This window comes from Marmota flaviventris, chromosome 13, assembly GCF_047511675.1.
Source record: "Marmota flaviventris isolate mMarFla1 chromosome 13, mMarFla1.hap1, whole genome shotgun sequence".
Taxonomy (NCBI): Eukaryota; Metazoa; Chordata; class Mammalia; order Rodentia; family Sciuridae; genus Marmota; species Marmota flaviventris.
In genome coordinates, this window is record NC_092510.1 from 18,309,366 (window position 1) to 18,326,222 (window position 16,857).

Here is a 16,857-nt window from a genome sequence, read left to right on the forward strand (position 1 = left end):
TCCTCTTCACTGGGATCTGCTGTCACTGATCATAGATGGGTCACATGAGAGTTCAGCAGCAGTGCAGGCTCCGTGCCCATATGCAGGTTTATTATGCCTAGTTAGGGGATATGATTTTTGTTCTGTAGTTCTCCCACTTTGCCTGAAGTCTGTCTGTATGTATGTGTGTATGTATGTCAGTATGTGTGTGTGTGTGTGTATTTAGTTCTACCTAATTCCCAATTCTGATTTAATATCCAGATATGGATGCGTCCCAGTATATTAGTTTTCTCTGTCTGCCACTAAGATCACCTCAAACTTAGTGGCTTTAACAACACAGTTTTGTCCTCTTATATTTCCACAGGTCGTGAGGCTGGGTTCCCTAATAGCAATTGGAAATATAAGAATTTCTATTTCTTCCACATCCTTGCCTACACTTTTTATTGTCTTTTTAACTTTAACCACCTTAGTGGGTGTGAAGTGGTATCTCATTGTAATTTTGGCTTGTATTTTCCTGATGACTAATAACACTGAGTATCATATCATGTGCTTATTGGCCAGCTGTATATCTACTTTATAAATCTATCTATTCAGACATTGTATCCACTTTTTATTTAGATGGTAATTTTATTATTAATTTTTGGTAATCTATTATGTAGTTTGCATCAGATATATCAAATTTTCTTCTAGTCTCTGGGTTGTCTTTTCACTTTATTGATGGTTTTCTTTGAAATACAAAAGCTTGTGTTTTTTTGTTTGTTTTTGTTGGTAGGGATTGAACCCAGAAGCTACATCCCCTGTCCTTTGTATTTTAATTTTGAGACAGGGATTTGATAAGTTGCTTGGGACCTTGCTAAGTACTGAGGCTGGTCCCAAACTTGTGATCCTCTTGCCTTGGCCTTCTGAGTCACTGGGATTTCAGGTATATGACACTGAGCCTAACTTAAACACAACATTTTTTTTTTTAACATTCAGTGATTTTCAATTTATCTAGTGTGTGTGATATTTTTGTATCACAGCTTTTAAAATATGTTATCTAATCCAAGTTTATAAATATATATGCCTACATTTTGATCTTTGATCCATTTCAATGTATTTTGCATATGGTGTGAGGTAGGAGTCCAAATTTCTTTGGTGTCTGGCACTATTTGTTGAAAATTTCTCCCATTTTACCTGGTTTTATTGGATTTTTGCAGACTTTTCCCTATAAATTGTATATACCTTTGCATGTAGTCTCTTTCCCTGGCCCCCAAATATTCTGATACATGAACATATCATCTATATTCATCCATTCTACCCTGCTTGGGAACTTGGGTGGGGTCTATCTGGGAGCTCTTATAGGTCATCACTGGGTTCATTGATTGTGTGGTGCCTGAACTCTATATTAAACTCCAGCTTTAGTACAGGGATAGGTCCTGGGTATAATATTATATAGAAGAAAATCTTGGAGATTCAAGTAGGGATTTTGTAATTTAGTCAGCAGTTGGAGTTCTTTCCTGTCCTAAAGAGAGATTGCATAATAACCACACTATAGAACTTTCTTGGGGAATATTCAGGTTTGGAGTAACAGCAAGAAATAATAATAAAGAAATGGTGGTGGAGACTTTACTGTTTTCCAGCAAATGATCTTTTACTTTATTTGTTCAAGGTTTTGACATGTGTTCATGTACTAGAAAGAAATCAATGTAAGGCACAGAAATATTAACTCATAAATAGGAAATTGTTATATGGCTTGATGAGTTCTTTGATGTTCTGTGTACAATAGCTTATAAGGAAAGAACCTTGCACAGAATCCTGGGAGTCACTGAGGTTATTAAAGAGGTTATTATCTAAACTAAAAGGCGATTGGTGGGCAGAAGTCCCTAGATATGGTGCATTGGTTGGAATGGTAATGCAACAGACAGAAAATAATGCCTGCTGTCTACTAGGTAGATGTGTCATATGCCAAGAACTTGAAGTGAGTCCATGTTTGAACTGGAACTGGATTATCCTTTTCATAGAAAGGTGGGGGCTCTTGATTTCTTTAGTTCTCCAATCTCTATTTCCTCAGAGAATATATAGAGAGAATGAATATTAAGGAGGTGAAGGAGTAAAGTGAAGGTATTATAAAAAAAAAGAACTGAGACAATTATATTTCAATATACTCAGTTTCCTTTATACTAAATTGTATTTTTATGTATTTTCCTTTATGAATTTAAAACCTTATTAATGAAAGAGATCTATAGTTGTCATCAGTGTGCTAAAGAAGCCCACAGCACAAAAAGGTTAAAAATCCCTAGCTTACAATCCAAATCCAAAATTGAATTATGCTAATAGAGTTAGATGCATTATTTCTGCTGAAAGGAAACTACTTCCTGAAAACTGGTTATTAGCATGGGTTGATGTGAAAGCTAAGTTCTTCCTTAGCTCTGTTTTTCCAGAGACTAGAAATTGGACTGATTCCAATGACTTTTGGCAAGTGGAAGCATCTGGCACAGAGGCATCCACCTACCTTGGCGGGGGTTTACTTCTGGGTAACAAAGTCTTCAAACACTCTGTTATAAAGCCTCTACCAAAGGTCTATGCACCTTTGTTGTAATTTTTTCCTGCACTCAAGTTCCTCTGAGTCATTCTTTAATTTTCTTTTCTTCAAGTGAAACTAAAACCCTGAATAGAATATAGCTTTTTTCCTTATAAGGTTGCATAGTAACTGCTATCTTGATTTCTCAGGAAACTATAAGCCATAAACCTATAAACCTTTAATCACTACAAATCCAGATTCAGCAAGAAATAACCTGGACGAGAGGAGGTAGAGGTGGGCAGATGTGTAATCCACTGGTTGTTTTCCCAAGAGGATCATTTGCTTCTCCTGTAAGCAGATGTCAAATTGGAGTGGTGTGGCCTTTCTGCAGGATTACTAGGGAGTCTCTGACACAGGAAGTTCATCTCTGTGTATCACATTAGGAAATAAAATTAGCTTTTCCCTGTTACTTTTCATCAAAATACACAGATTCTGATTATTCAAACATAATTAGATTTCCGTTCTTAGCGTATGCTTTGCTTTGAGTTGCTGGTTGCTGCTAGGGGAAAGAAAAAAGGCTGAAGTACAATCATTAGGACCCTACAGGAACCAGGCAGCCTCAGTGCTGCGTTTTGGTGACCCTCTTACTTCAGAGCAGAGGGTCAAGCTAATTTTATACCTTGGCTTTGACAAAAGAAATAGTTGTGCTAATGTCATTCTGGTAAATAAGATTTCAATAGTGAAAGGAGTACTTTTACTTTAAACATTTTAGATATTTGAGAATAATTCCTATGTTTCTAGACCAGGAATTAGCTAACTATAATTTATGGGCCAAATTTAGCCCACCATCTTTTATAGATTTTTGGAATACAACCTCTATCATTTGTTTATATGGTGTCCATGATAGCAGCTTTTGCCCTACAACGAAAAGCTGAGTAGTTGGCACAGACCATATAGCTAACAAAGCCTAGAATATTTACTGTCAGGCCCTATATTGAGCCCTGGTCTAGACTACAGGATATCTTCTCTATCAGTATGTTTATGAGAAAAGAATGTTTAATGGCTTAAGAAAGTCAGGAGTGTTCATTGGTTTCACATTTACTTTGAATTGCTCAAAGATTCTTAGGTCAGCTGGTGTTTCCAGTCATCCCTCTATAAGTCATAAGGGACCTATAAACTCTCTGAGACTACAAGATAGTTGTCCTGGTCATACTTCTGTCTACATTCAAGGCCTCCTGAGCTAAACAGCAACATACCTAACACAGCACAACCAGAGAGCAGAGTCCGCGTGGCAGCTGCAGGGATTCTGGAAAAGCAAATCATTTGCTGTCTTTTCAAATTAATGTTCTTAAACTGTATTTTCAAGAAGTATTTAGGAGAGAGATTAGGTGTAGTGTGGTGGAGAGGAGAATAGGAGGATCCTGTTAAGAATCTTGGCAGAGATACTTAACAAATTTTTCTGAGAATATGACTGAATAACTATTAGTAAATACTATTATCATTATATATATATGTGTGTGTGTATATATATATATATATATATATATTTTACTTTGTGCTAGTCTCTGACTAAATGCATCATGAAAATATCCTTCAGAATTCTAATAAAATAAAACACATAAAGAGGGTTGAGGAAGATGAACCTTCACCTGAGTGGGCGATTCTCGGGGGAAGCCAGCAAGCAGATTAAGAAAAGAAAAAAGTAACCTCTACAGGTCAGGAATGGAGGAACCAGGTATCTAAAAGCACTATAACTGATGAGTTCAGAAGCCAGATCAGACTGGGAAAGCAAATAGAAGCTGCTAGGAATAAGGATATGTGTACAATCATGAGGCTAGGAATGAGGGCAGATTGGGGAAAATTTATTTCCATCACATGCTCTATTGCTTAAGTTCCCCTTTGGTTTTGTCTGTCTTCTTGGCACAGAAATAAAAGATGGTACAGGCTTTCTGCAGCTTATCTGAGACTTCAGAGTTGTAGGAAAGCATTAGAGGTTGCAAAGATAAGACTCAAAAGGAGAGCAATGGCTCCACTGGCTAACAGAGAACCACAGAAGGGATATTGCTGCAGTGCTTACACTGAGTTAAAAGAATATCACAAACTGCTGCACTCATTCAGCGGACATCTATTAAATGCCTAGTACTGTGAGGTTTTGTATGGAAACAAAATACTGATGGGAATTAGGAAATAGAGCCCCTTCTACCCTCTTCAAAAATCTACCTCATTCTATTAAGTATCAAAAGGAAGCTAATACAGATAAACTAAGGTAAATCTCACCAAAAAATCAAATGTTATAGTCTCATTCCTAAACTTAAGGCCCATTTTTAGTAATTCCAACAGCTCTGTCAATGTGTTTCCATGTGGTTGTTTCCTTTAGAGGTTGAAATTTAGCCAGGTGCAGGGTTACATACCTTTAACCCCCGTGACTTGGGAGTCTAAAGCAGGAGGCAAATCTCAATCATTCAGCAAGACTCTTGTCTCTAAAAAATTTTTTTAAAGAGCTTGGGATGTAGTTCAGTTGTGCAGTGACCTGGGTTCAATCCCTAGAACTGCAAGATAAATAAATTAATCAATCAATTTAAATAAATTTAAAAGAATGGAATAAGAAGACAAACAATACTTCCTGCCTTATAATGCCAAAAGTGGGAGAGAAAGCTAAGGAAACAGAAATTATAGGATGAGTGATTAGTGCTGTCTTTGCTACTGGAAAGCACTATGCTGAGGGTGCTTGGAATAGGGTATCTAAGAGAGCCTTGGGGCCTTGGTGTGGAGTGTGATCAGGGCAATCTCTCCTTAGAAACTGTGAAATGAATCTTAAATGGTAGATAGGAGTAATTCAAAGGAACACAGGGAGGGGAGGCAGCCCAAGTGTTTGTGTACTTCGGATATATATATATATGCAAGGGAGTTATCTTCCAAGGAGAAATGCATAAACGATAGAGGATAGAAAGTGACAGATAAATGCTCTTCTCTCTTGCGCTTTGGGTAGGAACACATGTGAGGCGGTCTCTACGCTTCTTAGGGAATACAATACTGCAACCCCTTTGCTCACAGCAGTGACAGTGATAGTATACCCATGGCCTGGCTTTTCTTTATTTCCTTTCTCAGGCTTCCAGAACTCTCACTCCTATTTGCATCTGAACATAACAAACAGTTGTCTAAGAGCACTGAGGTGATACTGTGCACTCATGAAACTGGAAAATCACTAGCTGGAGAGCAGATACCTGTGGACAGCATAAGAGATGGGCTGTAGAGTTAAGCAAGGACTGGATCAGAAAAGGCCTCAGGTGCCATCTGAAGGGGTTGGGGCTGTGATCCGAAGGCAGTTGAGATTCACGGAGATTTTAGCCATGGAATGACATGGTGGCATTCCTGTTGTGTTCTAATTGAATGCCACCAATATCAGACCCTAAACAGCCTTGTTCATCACATGCAAGATTTCCTAGCAAAAGGCTCCAGATGTCTCAGAACAGTTCTTCTAAACACACCTGTTTAGTATCCAAAGTGTATCCACTATTACATATAAAATATATTTGGAGAGTGGAATTTAAAACATTTAAATAATTTTATAATAGTAAAAGAACTATATACTCATAATAGCAACTTTAGGAAATCAGGAAAGCAAAGCAATAAAATTAAAATTAGCCATAGTCCTATTGCTAGCAGGCATATTGTTGCAATGTTGATATAGTATTAATGTTTTACTATATTTTTTCAATTGTTAATTTATGTATGTGTATTTTGTGTCACATACTGTATTGCATATTCAAATTTGTGTCTTTTGTCATTTAACATTATGCATGAACACTTCCCAAGGACATTAAATATTTTTGAAGTCATGAATTATGATGAGCACATAATAGTCCGTTATATGGATGTGTCATAATTTAATGAATCTTCAATTGTGGGACATTCAGTTCATTTCCAATTGTATGCTATTATAAATAATGGTGCATTATTTGCTTCTGCCTTAATCTTTGTCTGAATTTATGACCATTTCCTTAGGAAATGCTTACTGGAAGGCTCAAAGGAATACTTTTTATTTCTTTCCTGGATAAGGCAAGACCCAGATAAATAAATAAATCAAATATGCTTACAATACAAAAATGAAAATAAGAATGTTTAGAATGTTTTGCACATATATTTCTAAATTAATTTGTAGAAAGACTTATCAACCTATATTTTTCATAATATTTATTGTATGAAATTACTTTTTCACTCTTTTTTTCTATAGTGTGGAGATTTTTATCCTTTAAAAATCTTTGTTATTTGAAAAATAAAAATTTCAATGTAATTGAAATTTATATTGCATTCACAATTTATCTATGAGGATTAGGAAAACAATTTTTGCTTTATCATGATTTATGTATAAGATGCTGAATACCTAATCACTAACTAATAAAGTTAATTAAATATCTATCATGTTTAAGACAAAATCAGAAACTTCCTAAGTTCTGGTTGTCTATTCACTCTTCTGTACTAATCAGTGTAACTTAGACACTTCAACAAAACAAGACAGAATAGAAGTTCTAAAATGCAGGACCTTCCCCAATAACAGCTTGGTTTCACTCATGCAGTGGTCCAATGTGGGTTGGGTTGGCGAGTCAGGGCAGATGGAGGGCTCTGTCCACTCTGTCCCTCAGCAGATACATTGTGGGCCCCAACCCACTTCCCTTGGACTTACCTCTGACTTCCAACTGTGATGGCTCTGAACAGTTGCTGGTAGCACCTCACTTTCAGCTGCACAGTGTTCCTCTTTCTGTTCTTGGGGCTCCTTGGGCTCCATGACACCCTGGGAAGGCATGGGAGGAGCTCACACTATCCTAGTGCCTGTGCAGTTTAGACAGGCAGGAGGATTTGCAACCCTGCAGGCAGCCTTTGGCTGGTAAGAAATTAGAGTTGATGTGCAGATGTTACCACCTCCCAACCTTTAGGTAGACAGCACTGGGAGCATTCAGCAGGTCCTTTAGGGGAGCTCAGGAACAATGTTCCTGACCTGAATAACCCAACTTCATAATAGTTTTCTTCACTAACTATCTCTGCTTCCTCGTCCTACTTTATGTCATCACTATCCAAATAAATTCTTTGTAACTTTCTAAGGCTACACTGCAGAGGAACTCAGCCTAAGGTATTCAGGGATGATAGTTCTTTCTATTTGGTGGCTTTTTCAATTTCTCTAAGGTTTCCAAGGGGGAATTTGAGGGTGTGGAGGACTGTATGGGTAGTGTCCGTGAGTCAGACCTGGAAGTGACAGATATCATTGCAGCCCACAAGTCATGGACAGATTTCAGTCACGTGGGAGGTGGAGAATTATGGGCTAGCTGTGCTCCTACAAGGAAAGAAGACAGGGATTAAGGGACACATAGTATCATCTATCACACTATCTTAGTAAGTTTCAAACTCTTATTTCAATGTCCTAAGAAAGAAAACAGAAATTGCCTCTTTCATTAGTAACAGGGAAAGACCAAAGATAACTGCTTCACCTCAAAGTGTTAGAAATTAGGACTATGTTTTTTTACTTTATTCTGGACATGTAAAATTGTTCTAGTTTTTTCCCCCTGGAAATTGTGGCTTCCAGATTCTCTCAAAGGAGTCTGTGTTTGCTAGATCTTACATAGCTTATCTCCTGTGATTGCAGGGTTTTTTATTGTCCTTAAGTATTCTCTGATCTACTAAAGTGAATGTCTTAATTACAATGTCCCAGAGCAGGTTTAAATTCATTTGTACCTAGTATACTTTGAGTCAATGAATATTTTGAATACTTACAAGGGCCTTTGTACCAACAAAGAAAGTCTTGTGGGTGAAGCTAACCTGATAATTCAACTTATTAACTGTGGAGATGAACAAATCAATTAAAATCTCCATGACTCAGTGCTATTGTATGTAAAAATGAGGATAGTAATATTATATCTTATTTTTTAGTTCTTAAACAAAGCAATCTAGAGATATAGTACATATTCAGAAAATGTGAATGACCCTTCTAAAATTCCTTGAGGGCTGGGGATGTGGCTCAAGCGGTAGCGCACTCGCCTGGCATGCGTGCGGCCCGGGTTCGATCCTCAGCACCACATACAAAACGAAGATGTTGTATCCGCCGATAACTAAAAAATAAATATTAAAAAAAATAATAATAAAATAAAATAAAATTCCTTGAGATTGTCACTACTTTACATGAGAGAGAAGAAATAATTTTTTTTAATTTATTTACCAACTCTCCTTTCTCATTGTCTTATTTTACTGAAGTGTTTATTCAAATTGAGAGATGAACTAAATTGACAAAAGATTTTGAAGAGATCTAAGGGAAGAAAGGAGAAAGGAGTCATAAACCAGATGATAAAAGAGAAGGAACTTCGAGGAAACCAAAATATCTAATTTTTTAATGTTATGGCCATCTGGTGTATGATGTAAATTCACCATTGCCATAAAACATTAGTACAATTAATATAAATAAACTTGCTAATGCTTTTGGAGTTGTGTTTTGTCTGAGCTATTACACATAAATGAATCTGGTCTGATGTAGGCTTAGTAATCTAAACAAGGCAAACTCATGTGGGCTGTCAAATTTGAAATTCCTCTATTTCTCTGAAGAATTTTATGCATTTGTGAGTTTAAAAAAAAATCTAAATCTAAAATTCAGATGAGAAGTAAAACCCAGAACAACTCTGGAGATGGGGTTTGCAGTGATAGGACTGAATGAAATTTGTTACTTCCTTTGGTCCAAAGATCATGGAGTTCGCCAATCCATAAGAGGCTTACCAGGATAACTGACATTATTTTTTAGAAACCACTACCATAAGAATGTGGCATTAGAAGATAATTAGACCACCAGTCTGGTACTTATTTTCTGAGTGACATTTTTCAGGTTAAGTAACCTCTCCAGTCTCAAATTCATCCTCTGTAAACAGGGACAGTGATACCAATTTTGCAGAGTTCAGAGTGAGGACTGAATAAATGAATATATGTAGTAGGCTTGTTGTAGGTTTTCGCAAATAGGTTGTGGAGGACTGTATGGGTGGTGTCCGTGAGTCAGACCTGGAAGTTGTAGATATCATTGCAGCCCACATGTCGTGGACAGATTTCAGTCATGTGGGAGGTGGAGAATTATGGGCTAGCTATGCTCCTACAAGGATGAGAAGACAGGGATTAAGGGACGCATAGCATCACACTACCTTATTTTATTTTACTTATTATTATTTGTTATTAACTTATTATTATTTGTTATTATTAATTATTAATAACAAATAATAATAAGTAAAACACTATGGTATATTAGGTCCTATATGTGACACTAATAAGATGCCGAACAATTGACAAATTATATCCTCATTCCCTATTATGGCTTGGATCTGTGGCATTCCCCAAAGAGCCCATGTTAAAGCAAGAATGTTCAGAGGCAAAATGATTGGATTGTAGAATTATAGCCTAAACACTTCATCTTAGTTTGAATGCATAGGGTGGTAACTGTAGGTAGGTGGGGCATGGCTGGAGGAGGTGGGTAACAGGGGGCGGTGACCTGGAAGGGAGAATCTTCTTGTGGCCCCTTCCCCACTTTTCTGACACTACTTCCTGGCCTCTGCGAATGGAGCAGCACTTATTTGCCATGCCCCTCTGCCATGATGTGCTGCCTTTCTTGGGCCAAGAGCAATGGACTCAACCACCTATGGACTAATACCTATGAAACCATGAGCCCCAAATAAACTTTTCTTCTTCTAAATTGTTCCTGTTGGGTATTTTGGGTCACAGTGATGAAAACATAACTAACACACTTCACAAGGATATATGTAGCTTCTTTTGGCACCCATGTTTATTCTACCACACAAATACCCTGACAAGGTTATTACAGGTGGATTCTTTTTGGTGTGATGAAATTATAAAAACTATTCTTGGAAGCATCAGTCTGTAAAGCATATTCATTAAGTGTAAGAATGAGGAATTCGATGCATTCAGACCCACCTGGTACATGCACATGTTGTCATGGTCAAGGGACTGAGGAGATGTGGAGAAAGTTTCATGATTCCAGAGTCCACACTACTCATGTGTTTTTAGTTTAGAACATTGCAATAATGTGCTACTTCCCCACATGTTTTCCCAGTTCAAGCCACTGACTGATGGGACAAGAATGGGAAAGAACGTGGAATGGGAAACCAAGTTGCTATGATTTGGTTCCTGGTTTTGGACTCCTACCATTCATCATTGTTATAGCCTTTTGCTTTTCCATGTGCACAGGGGGAGGTTCAGAGCTTTTAACAGCATCATAAATGAGTCAGTTGCAGTAATGATGTGATGGCAAATGTTTGGGGATTAATGATGGTACTGTAAATGATACATTCAGAACCTAACCCCCAGAGACTGTAAATGCCACCTTATTTGGAAAAACAACAACAAAAAAGGATCTTTGCAAATGTAATTCATATTTTTGAGATGAGGAGAATATCCTGGATTATCTGGGTGGGTCCTAAATCCCATGATAAATATCCTTATAAGAGGCAAAAAAGAAGAAGGTAGTGTGATCATGAAGGTAGATTTTGGAGTAATGTGGCCACAGACTAAGAAATACTTAGGGCCACTGGAAGCTAAAAGAAGTAAAGAATGGATTTCCTCCCAAAACTTCCAGAGGGAGCATGAATGATATATTTTGAACTTCTAGCCTCCAGAACAGAAATTTCTAGCTTCTAGTACTATGAAACAATAAATCTCTATTGTTTTAAGCCACTGAGTTTGTGGTGATTTGTTAAAGCAGCCTCAGAAAACTAATACAGATTTTGGTACTGAGAATGGGCTGCTTCTGTAGCAAGTATCTAAAAATGCCAAAGTGGCTTTGGAATTGGACAGTAGGTAGAAGTTGGAAGAATTTTTGTCACACATGTTAGAAAAAGTACCTTGAATAGACTATTGGTAGAAACAAGGACTCTGCCAGTATCAGGGTAGAGGGAAATGAGAAACGTGTTAATTTAATGAAAATGGCAGGAAGAGCAATCCTTGTTACATGGTGACAGAAAATATGGAGGAGCTTTGTTCCATGTTATGTAGAACACAGGATTTTCAGAAATTAACCCTGATCCTCAGCTAAGGAGGTTTCAAAGCAAAGTGGTCAAGATGTAGTCTGACTTCTTCTTGCTGCTTATATTAAAATAAAAAAGGAAAGAAATAAATTAAGAAGCCAGGCATGCTCCACACATTCCTATAATCCAGCAGCTCGGGAGGCTGAGGCAGGAGGATCGCAAGTTCAAAGCCAGCCTCAGCAAAAACAAGGCACTAAGCAACTCTTTGAGACCCTGTCTCTAAATACAGTACAAAAAATAGGGCTGGGGATGTGTCTTAGTGGCTGAGTGCTCCTGAGTTCAATCCCCTGTACCTAAAAAAAGAAAAGAAAGATAACATTGAGCCGAAACTAACCAGCATCCAATGATTTGGGAAATTACCAGCATATCTTAATTGCAAAAGATGCCTTAACAGTATTTGCATGATTCTACTCACTCTCATACCTTTCCTATCAGCCTTTGAACAAGCCTGTGCTATTCTACTGGACAAGTAGAGAAGCCATGAAGGAGAGCCCAATTTTCCAAACCAAAGCCTTTCTAGGATGGCTACAGGACATTAGACACCCAAATATGTGTGAGCCCAGCTCACTAAAGAACTGTTACCTAACCCGACCCTCAGATGACTTATCTAACTTTTGGGATGATTTGTTAAACAACAGTTGCTAACTGATGCAGAAGGCAAGATGACTTTTTCTGCAGGTTATTGAGGAAAACATTAATTTCCTATGATCAAATCAAAGTGTATAGGAAACTCTATGATCCAATATGGTTCCATATAGGAAGATTTTACATAAGTAAAGATGAAAGAAGAAAAAAATAAGATGGAAGAAGAAAGAAAGCCAGGCAAGAATAGAACTTGCCTTGAAGCTGTGTTGATACAGCAAGAACATTATTTTTATTTTGGTATCCACATCTCAGGTGGAATCAGGGATGATTGTTAAGAAGTTGACATTTATTATGAATTTACAGGGATAAGAAATGAGTTGGTCAGATTAACAACAGGAAGAAGAACTGGCAAAAAGCTTTTCCAAGCATAGGTTTCAGCTTGAGCAGAAGCCTACAGGCGTTTGTGCTTGATACATTTTTAATACATAAGCAAGTGTCCACAGCCATCCCTCAGTGCTTTACTTCATTACCATCTTTAAAAAAACACCCAAGATGTCTAGGATGCCAGCTGCCAGCTTCCCCCACACTTCCTCTCCCCTGCCTTTAACCTACAAAAACACTGTCTGCCAGTAAGTTGTAAGTCATTTTGCAGAGGAAATTGGGTGTGCAAATCCTGAGATTAGACAAACATCCCTCATTAAAAGTTGTAATCCACTGGCCCTCCACGTTGACACCTTAATTCTGAACTCTTAACAGCCTGAGCACACTCAATAGCCCTGAACAGCTCCACCTTCTTAATCTCATTCCCAGTTCCCTCCCCCTCCTTGCTTGAGTTGCCACCAGAAAATGACAGTCTTCCAGATGGGGTAACAGGGCCTTCTCTTACTTGCAGTGATAATAATGTTTTCTCAGTTTTATTACAGTCTCTCGAGAGTGGGACTGATTTGCATATTCCCTAACACTTAATTAACGATGTCACCTTCCCAGTGCCTTGAAAACAGTTTGCATTTTTTTCTTCCTCCCCGGGCAGACCTCCAACAGTTACCTCCCACATTTTCTGCTGCAGTCCTTTTTATTACTTTAATGACAAATAATTGGACAGATTCTGAGTAATGAGGGTGAGAGCCAAAGGACTGTTTCAAGGGAGACGGCTGCATGTTACAAGACACTTTTAGTGGTCTCTAAATCAGACAGACAAGTAGAGTAATGATCATCTTGCTGTAATGAGACACAATTAAGAATCACTGCGGCAAATGACAGAGCAGTTCATTGAACAGTAACCTCCTTCCTCATGTTCTCTCTCCCTTTTTTTTTTCCAAAGGAGATCTAAGCTTAATTATAGCATCGCCATTTGCAATGCTATCCTTAAGATTGTGTCAGCACTTCCAATACGAATCACATATTTTCAAGGGTTTATTACTTACACACAAAATACTGGCTCCATTTTGAAATTCAATGTGTCAGATCTTTATCTAAGAGAGTCAGAAAATATAGATTCTCAATGTTAGGAGAGGTCTTACTGGTACTCTGTTTATATCTGATCCTTGAATGTTACGTTTAGATTAAACAGATTAGGGTGTTTGGGGAGGATTTCTAAGGAAAGGCCCTTTTGTCCAGTGTTCCTCAAACTTTGGCATACATCAGGACAATAGGCAGGTCTTATTATAGCAGATTGCCTTGCTTCATTGCAGGTTTCTGATTCAGCAATTTGGGATAGAGTTTATATTTGTGAATAGGTCCCTGAAGATGCTGTCAGGCTGGTCCAGGTACCATATTTTAACAGCTTTTCCATTTGTCTTTGCCATTAATGGGGATCAAAAACAAAACTCCAAACCATCAAACCATAGATCTCAAAGGTTAGTGATATTGCTTTTTATATAAAAGACCATGTCAAAAACCATGTAGAAAATAAAGTTCCCGCCAGAAACCGACCCAGTGACCCCTCACCATTATAAATGGTGACTATTCTTTTTCAGCCAATTCTATAACAAGATAAACTAAAAATTAAATGTATGCTTGATGAACCAATGAAATTTCAGTTGCAAAATTCTTTTTTTTCATTTTACTCTACAAGTCTTTACTTTCCTTTTCCTAATAAGCTGAATGCCTTTTGGTATATTTTGTTATTCCCTATATAAGTTCTCCTCCTCCAGAGCTACCTCTGTCTCTCAAAAATACTATGTTTACAATGGTTAAACATTCCTAATTATAAACATAGTGAAGTGATAATAAATATTAAAAAAGTTTTCCCAAAGTCATAGAGATTTTGTGTGATGGTAGAAACATCTTTCTGGGTGCTTGCTTTACTGACTTACAATATATTTATTTTATATTTCTGAAAGAACTGATTTAATGCCATTTAATTTAATTTAATTTAATTCTAATTCTTCTGTGATTGTTTCATAGCAATGCAGTTTGCTGACACATGCCAACATTTGAGAAACACTGGTCAAAAAGGTCTTAAAATTCTGCCTCAGAATGTAATGTTAAGTAAACCTAACATTTAAGGATCAGATTTAAATAAAGTACCTATAAGAACTTTTCTAACACTGAGGATCTCCATTTTCAGGGAAGTAACTTATTTCTTCTTTCATGGCATTTACTAAACCTACCAATTTTTCTAGCATCATGAAGATGTCACATAAAGACAAGTTAGTGAATAATTCAAAATAAAATATTGTGTAAATTAGCAACATTTATGAAATTCAGATGCCCAAAATTAAACATGTACTTGTGACTGTCACTACAGGAACATAAGAGATCCTGAAAATACACTCAGTGATTATAATAGTCAGGATAGGTTAAGTTATGCTGTGGTAACAAAACCAATTAAAAAGTTTCATACAGGTTTAATTTTCTGCTCATGTAAAATCTACTATGGGTCCAAGTGAAACCCAGGGCAATGTTCCTCCATTTAGGAACTCAGCCAACCAGGCTGCTTGGATTTCCTGGTCCCTCTATCTCAGATGAGACTTCCTCAGTCATGTTGGCAAGGGAAGACAATGCTGAAGGGCTGTGTATTGGCAAAGAAAGCTTTAACTCAGCAGTGTCAGCCTGTATGTTGTATAGGCAGAATGAGTCATATACCTCTGCCCAATTCCAAAGTGGTAGGGAAAGGTAAACCTCTTACATGTCCAGAAGAGATGTTGAATAAATATAAGCACTGGAAGGCTCTACCATAGTGGTTCATACAAAATTTCCTTTGTCAGTACCCTACATAAAATTAACTATTCTACCTTAAGTTTATCTTCACTTTCTAATTGTGTAGTATGAAATTTTTGTTATTCTTGTTAATTGTTTCTATTCTGCACTTTTAAAACATAAATTAAAGCCTTAATCATCCTGGACATATGTAATTGACCATAATTTACAAAGTGTGTGTGTATGTTATACAAATATATATGTTTTAGTATATATACACATATAATAATATCAGTTAATATAATACTGCATAATGTGTATGGAAAAGTGTTACTTTCAGAAAATGGACTCTATTTGGTTTAGAAACTTCCTTCAGTTTTCCTAGTTATATAAGCACTGAATTAAGATCCTAAACCTAGATTTTCTGAGTAGGTGCTATATTCATTTCACTGTACCATATTATCATCTTTGCTAGAATTCTTTAAGATTATTTCTCTCAAATAATAAAGTCAAATTTATTTAAATATAGAATATTTTGGGTCTGATTTGCCTTAGAGTTTCAGACTCAATTTAGGGTGTTTATGAGGCTTGGAGTTGTTTTGTTATAAGGTTGCTTTAGAACTCATTAGTTAATAACTTCCTTAAAAGTCTAAAATGCATTCTGATTTTATCCCATTTTATTTGATCCTCGCATGTGCTTTTAAAATTCAAGATTATTGGCCATTAAATTAATTTTATTAAATTCCTGTAATTACAGGGTCTTAGCTAATGCAGTTCTAATATGTGCCATTTGTACTTCTTTACCAGTAAATTGAGATCTGTCAACTTTTATGGTGTCATTTTATAGTTCCTTTTACCCCAGAACTTTAGTGGTTTTTACATTAGCTTTAAGAGAAACTAAATTCCTTGGAACTAGGTACTTGCTTTTTGACCAAGAGAGAAAATGAGGCCTTCTGGGGGCCCTATTGCAACTTCTCTGAACCAGTTGCTCCCCTGTTGGTTCTGGTAGCATAACCAACAACATTAAGAATTGATTTTCTCAAATCATAGTAAACCATAAATGCAATTTTAAGTTATAATGTCCACCTACAAAGTCCAGTATATAAAAATTAGACCATTTTTTTTTCCTTTTTAGCTAACTCAGGATACTTTTACAAGCTCCTGTTCTAGAGAGTGGTAGAAACTTAACTTCATTGTATTTTGAGTAATGGTACTAGGCACTGTCTGTGCCTCCTCTGTACACCCTTGGCATTCACCATTCCCACTCATGCTAGTAGTGTCTTCCTGCCAACTTCGACAGCTCTCCAATTGAGGATTCACTTGTGGATGCACAGCCAGGGAAAAATGGAAGTCCTGAAGAATAACCCTCAAACAATTATGGATTAAAGTTAGAGAAAATATATTCCAGCTTTCTAGCCTCTCAGGTGGGAAACTGAGGTATATTCCACATTTTCTATAGATTCCCATTAAAAGCGGTTCAGAGTTTTCTGTAGCAGTAACCAGTTCATTAATGCATACTTCTTCTTCCTTGTTTCATTTCTCCAATTCTCTATGAGGAATTCCCACAACCAATACCCAAATATGCCTCTT

General features: G+C 37.0%; 1 long non-coding RNA gene across 9 annotated transcripts in view; it reads right to left on the minus strand.

The window, feature by feature from the left end:
- The window catches only part of LOC139701551 (uncharacterized), a 225,985-nt gene that overhangs the window by 77,829 nt on the left and 131,299 nt on the right, over nt 1–16,857 (minus strand). For 5 of the 9 annotated variants that reach the window (XR_011704080.1, XR_011704078.1, XR_011704072.1 and 2 more), the window contains exons 3-4: nt 7,164–7,808; nt 4,891–5,028 (exon numbers count right to left, since the gene is read on the minus strand). This is a non-coding gene — a long non-coding RNA (uncharacterized lncRNA). The remainder of the gene's footprint in view (nt 1–4,890; nt 5,029–7,163; nt 7,809–16,857) is intronic. The other 4 variants (XR_011704077.1, XR_011704075.1, XR_011704076.1 and 1 more) reach the window with 3 other exon arrangements.